Raw genomic sequence first — 8,034 nt, 5'->3', positions numbered from 1 at the left:
CAGCCCATCACACAATCACTCTCTTTTGCAGCCATTAGCTCATCTCAGATCATCAATGGATGAAATTTCGACTTGACAAGTACCATACATAATCATTTTAGTCTTGACTGGCCTGACTCTGTAGCATGGAAGAAGATGGTACTTAGGACCGTGTGATAATCATCTTAACCATTCTCGTGATGCTATCATACATCGACACAGCACAAGATCGTGTGCAGCCTGCTGCAGATCAGTGAATAATGCCAAGAACATGAATATCCCAAGATGATCTCAGGATGAAAAATGATATCCCACTTAAATTTCTTTCAACGTTGTAATATTTTGAATTTATTGCATATTGAATTTATGATAATTATACTTCATGATTTATTTCTGTTTATTTTCTATGAGATTATCTCAATCTCATAATTCGAGTTACAAGTTTGATATTTTAATTCGTGTTGACCCGAGTAGTTTTTTAATCGATTTTTCAATTTTAATTTCATCATACAACGTTAGATTTAGTTGTTTTTTTTTCACTAAACACATGTTATTTTAAACTTGGTTGATTGTCAAGCACATATTTTTTAGATTTGACATATTACACATTAGATGATATGTCAATTTTTGCTCTTTATAATCTCATACTCCTCATATTACTATAAAACAATCTAAAACACCCAGACAACTAATCATCCAAAATCAAGATCTCACCAGTACCTAGGGTTCCAGTCAAAGTAGGATATCGAACAACTTTTGAACTTAGTGGAATGTCTATAATCTTATGTATCGAAATGTTATTATAACAATCTTGTAACATCTTTAGGTTAAATTTATTTCCACACTTTGAAGCTTAAATTGCTGCTAGACAACCTTCGATTTGTACTGGATCACTAAACAAGGATAAGCCATTGTCTGGGACAACAACTTGTTGAAACTTCTCGCCATGAACGTCAAGTGAGTGTACAATGATTCTGCCATATATTTTGCTATCCAATATATACTCCATTAACACATATGGCTTCCTTAAAATCATACCACTTCGTGTACCCATAAAAATTATAATGCTTTTTATTTATTCTTAACTATTTTTTTGTCCCCAACGTGAAGATTTCAAATTGCTCTTTGTCATGAACACGAACTTTCATTATCTTATACCCATTAGCCAAAGGATCAAACCCGAAGGAAAGATGGTCTTGTAATCTTATCTTCTGTGGAGGTAAAGGAATGGTTATATTTTCAAGGGTGCTAATATTATAGACTGAGATATGGTGTCTATCATTAACGATGCATACTAAACTGTAGAAATCACCAAAATGTTAGAAGATCTTGGTATGAAGATTGTGTCTTCTACGAAGGCTTGTTTTCCTTCATGGTCAGCAAAGACAAAGTAGCTGTTGAATAGTTCATGTTTTGAGGACATAAGGAGTTCAATTTTATATTTGATTAATAAATTTAAAGTAAAGATAAATAATTATGATTGCATATTAATTATAGTTGTTGAAACTAGTATATATTATGCTCTTTTTTTTTTATGGAAAGAAACGATTATTCTCATAAATTAAGGTATAAAATATACCTAAAACTAATATATAGGTGCTTGTCAAATGAAGTGTACACTAAACTAACCTGTATAAAAATTTTTCATATGAACTTTCGTGTCTATAGAGTAAGTGTTATGTTTTGATCCTACTACATGTTTTCCTATTCAAGAGTAGCATATAAGTAGATATTAGGTATAACATAAATTATATGAATGTATTTAAATAATCAAAAGAAGATCCATCATCCTAAGTGAATTAGAAAAAATATTTTATCTATTCTTAATTAGTATTGATTGTAAATCTTTGTGCAATGTGGAAGGAGATTTGAAAATTTGAAAAGAGTTTCAAATCTTATTCAAAGAAACAATAACTATGGTTTTGAGAACAAACATGTTTTGACAGAGCAGCACACCTCATCCTATAATATCTAAATAAGAACATTGTTGATGAAGAGATAATAATTACACTGATAAACTAGCCATTGAAATGTTATGTCAAACCACTTGTAACTTTCCTAATATTTTAAATATCATGACAAGTTTCTTGATATTGTACTTAATCTTCAAATATAAATCAATCAATTATTAAATAATTTGTTTATTTTATTTAATCCTATTTTATTTAGGATTGTGATTTATATTTAAGTCAACTTATTAGGGAACCTCATGGATTATACACACAAAAACTATTAGTCAAAAATTAAAATGGAACGATTAATCAAAGTGTGACTTGATCATAAATAAATTTTAGAAATTAAGGACTTAATTGAATAAATTTATAAAATTAAATTATTTAAAGGAAAAATTAATATTTTGCCCTTTATAGGGTAAGAGGGCTCACCTGTGGTGGCTCTGAAGGCGGTGCTGCTGGCGGTTGCTGACCGGGAGGGTGGTCGGCCTTTCTTCCTTTCTTCTCTGCTGTTTTCTTCTTCAGCTCTGTTCTCCCCTTTTCATTTGCTTCTTCTGTCAACCATGTTCTTCCTCCTCTGCAGCGGCTTCGTGGAGGTGCTGGTGGTGGTGGAGAGGAAACCGATGATGCCTCCCGGTGGTTATGAAGGTGGCAGTGGCTGGGAAGTCCAATGACAGCAGCTGTTTTCTTCTTCTTCTCCTGCTGCTCGCGAGGCAGGCGCTCCCTTTTTCTTCAAGCAGCAGCGCCGGGTGGGAGGAAGGTGATGAACTGAGGCAGGATGGTGGCGGCGTTTGGCAATGCTGGTGCAGTTGGCGTGTTACTACAGCTGTTCTCCTTTGTTTTCTCTTCTCCCGTTCACAACTGAACTTCTCCTCCTTCCTATCCAAAAAACCCCCTGTTGTTTCAGCGTTGCTTGGCCCCTTTCTTCCTTTGCTTCTTTCCCGTTCCCCTCTCTTTTGTTCAAAAAACTTTCCCCCTCTTTTAGTTTTCCAGCCCTCTCTCTCGTTCCCTAAAAAAAAACTCCTCCCTCCTTTCTCCTCTCCTCTCTCCGTTCTCTCTCTTTCGGGTCTTTCTTTTCCCTCCTTTCTCCCTTCTTCTTCCTTACCTACTGTTCATTGACCAAGGGGTTGTGGCTGCTGTGATGAGGTGGTTCAGCCGGTGGTTGCAGCGGTGGGGTTGGAGGAAGACGGTGTCGGTTTCCTGTGGCAGAGGAAGAAAGAAGAAGAAGAAAAATCTGCAGAAATTGGGTGAAGATGCTGGTTTTTGGCTGACTTTGGACCCGAATTTCTCCCCCCTCAGATCATCAAATCCGACTCTATTTATAGGAAGTGGAAGAGGGCAATCTTGTCTACATTGTGGAAAAATTACAGCCCTTGATTCAGTTGGGAAGCATCTCAACCGTTGGCTCAAAGTGTGCACCTCGAGCTGCCAAATGTGGCAGCTCCAGGCTGTGAACTGCCCGAGGTGGCCACTTCGGGCCAATGAACGGACCCGTTTCTAACTTTTTCGACCCGACCGGACCATTTTCCAGGATAAAGGGGGTTCATGTCGACATGTTGGTGCATTCTTTGTCGGATTTGGGGGCCAAACGAGGCAGAAAACACGCCTGGAAGTCGGCCACTCGGGCAGCTCGGTGGGGAAGAAAATGAACAGTTCCTGCCCAAAAAAATGCAAAACAGCGCCGTTTTGCTAAAAATAGGGATTTCTTTGCCAATTTTCAATCTAGTCCTCCGACTTTCAGTTTCGTAATATTATTCCCTAATTGACCCTAAAACTTCTGATTTGATGCAATTTAGTCCCGGCGTAACTTCATCTTTGGCCCCAGAGTTACGCGCCTTTTCCAATTTGGTCATTGGTTTCGGATTTCTTTAATTAAGTCCCTAATTGACCCTTAAACTTCAATATGTATGCAATTAGGCCCTTGATTTAACTAATTCAACCCTTAAAAATTATAATTTGACCCCAGAACTTTAATTTCTTCCAATTAAAGCCTAAATTGACTTAAAACTCAATTTTCCTTGCAATCAAAACCTCTATAAATTCAAATAAACCTTCAATAAAATCCAATTGAGTCCATAAACATCCAATTTTGGCCCTTTTCTCTTCAAATTAAATTTTCTCTTCCGACAGGGCTCTCCTCAGTCAAATATATACGGTAAAATCACTCCTTGCATTTCTGAACCTCCTTAATCAATTTTTTCTGATTCTTTCTGAGCGCTCCCACCTTTTATTATTTTTTCTAAATTCTTCCAGCTATATTTTTATTTTTGTGGGGGGGACCCAAAAGTGGGTTACAACAGAGAGGAACCAAAATTTTGAATTTGTTTTTTTATGATTTTTGGGTCCCTATCGATGCTAGGGTGTGAAAGTCTGGGGAGCGAATAGGATTGGATACCTTGGTAGTCCATGCTGTAAATGATGAGTTTTCGCCCTTGGTCTACGCGGATCAGGGGCCAGCTAACGAGTGAAACACTCCGCCTGGGGTGTACGGGGGCCTCTCATACTAAAGAAGAGTAGAGAGGGGACTCTTTAACTGCAATTCAAGGGATAACTTCAAGCAATTCGAACTACTCAGGGGTTCTTTTCGAATTGCATAAGTGACCATTAATTGAACCTTACTAAGCCCAGTTCCTCTTTACTACGAGAATGGTGCCTAAGCTAACTCGCATAAGCGATTTTTCAAGCGGTATCCAGCAACTCAGTAAGCCAAGATGACAATGATTGCTTGGTATGAACAGGGGATTCATGTGGCTGGGTGGGACTTTGACTTTTAGAGGAGATGCCACATGTTTCTCCTTCCTTCATACTTTGGCATGAAGATAAATAAAGATGAGGAGTGGTGACCCCTAGGAAACTTTATTTAAGCTTCACACACTATACCTAAACTCGACGATGTAGGCTCTAAACGGTATAAATATAGGTCAAGGGGCCAATCGCATCTAAAATTGTGAATTGAACCATTAATTATAAGAATATAGACTTTTAAAATTCTATGGATACATTTCATGTGTAATGGTTTGATTCCATTAAAAAATAAAGAGTTAAACTAAACAATCAACAATGAGGGACTTCATAAAAAATATTCAATGAAGATGGTGGAAAAATAAAAGGAAAGGAAGAAACTAAGGATGATAATGGACACACATGTTAGGTTCTATTATATATTTAAACTTAACTATTATTCAATGGTTAAGTTTTGTTTATATTCATATATTATTCATTAGATTTTGGTTATTCATATGGGTATATATATAAAAAATACAAACATACAAAAAAACTCTAAAAAAATGCTTTATATGATGCCCCCTCTTTATAATGCTTACGGAGCAGGGGTTTTGCGCAGTAAGTTTTATAAAGATGAACCCAAAATAGAACTCCTGGAACTGATCTTGTTGAAGCTTGATTGATCTGATACTTGTCTCTTATAGCAGTCTCAACTTGGAATCCCATCTGGCGATTCCATTTCAACAAAAAATGAAATATGAGGTCCCTTCTAGCGACCTCCTTTGCCCAATATCAAAATACGAGATCCCTTCTGGTGATCTCCTTTAATCAACTTGGAATCCCATCTGGCGATTCCCCCTCTTTTTTTCTTTTTTTTTTACCAACATGAAAATACGAGGTCCCATCTGGCGACCTCCAAATAGCGAAACACGAGATCCCTTCTGGCGATTCCTTTTATTCAACATGTAATACAGGGTCCCATCTGGCGACCTCCGAATAGCGAAACACGAGATCCCTTCTGGCGATCTCCTTTAACTTGGAATCCCATCTGGCGATTCCTTTTATGAAAAAGAACGAGGTCCCATCTGGCGACCTCCAAATAGCGAAACATGAGATCCCTTCTGGCGATCTCCTTTAACTTGGAATCCCATCTGGCGATTCCTTTTATGAAAAAACAAGGTCCCATCTAGCGACCTCCAAATAGTGAAACACAAGATCCCTTCTAGCGATCTCCTTCAATCTTGGAATCCCATCTGGCGATTCCTTTTATTCAACATGTAATACGGGGTCCCATCTGACGACCTCCGAATAGCGAAACACGAGATCCCTTCTGGCGATCTCTTTTAATCAACTTGGAATCCCATCTGGCGATTCCTTTTATTCAACATGTAATACGGGGTCCCATCTGGCGACCTCCGAATAGCGAAACATGAGATCCCTTCTGGCGATCTCTTTTAATCAACTTGAAATCCCATCTAGCGATTCCTTTTATAACCAACATAAAAAAAAACGAGGTCCCATCTAGCGACCTCCAAACAGCGAAACACGAGATCCCTTCTGGCGATCTCCTTTAACTTGGAATCCCATCTGGCGATTCCTTTTACGAAAAAAACGAGGTCCCATCTGGCGACCTCCAAAATAGCGAAACATGAGATCCCTTCTGGCGATCTCCTTTAACTTGGAATCCCATCTGGCGATTCCTTTTATGAGAAAACGAGGTCCCATCTGGCGACCTCCAAATAGTGAAACACGAGATCCCTTCTGGCGATCTCCTTCAATCTTGGAATCCCATTTGGCGATTCCTTTTATTCAACATGTAATACGGGGTCCCATCTGGCGACCTCCGAATAGCGAAACACGAGATCCCTTCTGGCGATCTCCTTTAACTTGGAATCCCATCTGGCGATTCCTTTTATGAAAAAACGAGGTCCCATCTGGCGACCTCTAAATAGTGAAACACGAGATCCCTTCTGGCGATCTCCTTCAATCTTGGAATCCCATCTGGCGATTCCTTTTATTCAACATGTAATACAAAATATGAGGTCCCATCTGGCGACCTCTAAATAACGAAATACAAGATCCCTTCTGGCGATCTTCTTCAATCTTGGAATCCCATCTGGCCATTCCTTTTATTCAAAGCTGAAATACGATGTTGTTCTTCCTGATGGCAGGGTTCAAAACTTTTCATTTTCTCTCTTTTTCTTGTTCTTCTTGTTGTTTCAGAATCCACTACGGTTCGAAACCGTAATTCTTTGCTATCACCCACTATGATTCTTTCTTCGTCTCCAATCTTGCTGGAATGTATTAAGAACTCCTCCTGTAATGATCCAGAAAGCATATATGCAATGATTTATGATTAGATGCCATGCATGCATTCGTACCTGGTTTTGAAACATAGGCCCCCATCCTCTTCTTCTAGTTCATGAGACTCCCTCTTGCTTGAGCTTGCTTTTGAAGTCGTATGCTGGATTCATCTCTCGTGTTGTCTCTGATTTTCTTCGAGTAGTCCTTTTCCCAAAATGTATGATTTGTCATTGCCTCTTTGTCAAGCTTTTGTCAAATGCTTTAGCTTGGTTTTCAAATCTATAGGCTTCCGTACATTTTAAATAAGTAAAACTTTTCATGAAAAAAAATCTCTTATTGCCCCCAGTGTAGGGGTGTGATTTTAGTCTAGGCTTTTGTATAGAGAAGAAATTCGTTCAGCCGATGCTAAACTTTTTAGGTGCGATAACAACAAGACATGCACTGTTGAGATTAATGCAAAAATGATTGTTGTGAGATCAATGCAAAAGAGAAAGAAGTCAAATGGCCAAACTTTGCTTTATCTTTTTACAGAGTCAGAATTCACAGGTCGAGCTAGGTCTTCTCCATTCATTCTAACCAACTTCAGCACCCCTCCTGAGAATGCCTTTTTACTATGTAAAGACCCTCGTAATTCGGTGCCCATTTGCTTTGATCATCTCCAGGTAGTGACAGAAGTTGTTTTCACCTTATCCTCCGGAGCCATTTTTATCTGGTTGTATCCTGAAAAACCATCCATCAAAGGAATATGTGGAACTCCCGGCAGCGTTGTCCACTAAAACATCTATGTGTGGTAGAGGAAAATCATCCTTGGGACTAGCTTTACGCACACTCTAATCTTCCCTTCCTTCTTAGGCACCACAACAATATTAGATACCCATTGTGGATACCTAACTACTTCTAGAAAGCCAGCATCCCATTGCTTCTCGAGTTCTGTCTTGACCTTCATCCGGACATCCGGGTGGGCCCTCCTCAGCTTCTGCTTGACCGGCTTACAACCTTCTTCCAACGGTATCTTGTGTACTACAATATTTGTATCCAAACCTGGCATATCTTCATAAGACCAAGCAAAGACATC

The 8,034-nt window shown here is 38.8% G+C and overlaps 1 pseudogene; it reads right to left on the bottom strand.

The window, feature by feature from the left end:
* Positions 1–580: 580 nt before the first annotated feature.
* Positions 581–3,478, bottom strand: LOC133670977 (uncharacterized; annotated as a pseudogene).
* Positions 3,479–8,034: the final 4,556 nt, after the last annotated feature.

Source organism: Populus nigra, chromosome 1, assembly GCF_951802175.1.
Source record: "Populus nigra chromosome 1, ddPopNigr1.1, whole genome shotgun sequence".
Taxonomy (NCBI): Eukaryota; Viridiplantae; Streptophyta; class Magnoliopsida; order Malpighiales; family Salicaceae; genus Populus; species Populus nigra.
The sequence above is the reverse complement of the archived record's forward strand: the minus strand, read 5'-3'. Positions and strand labels throughout refer to the sequence as shown.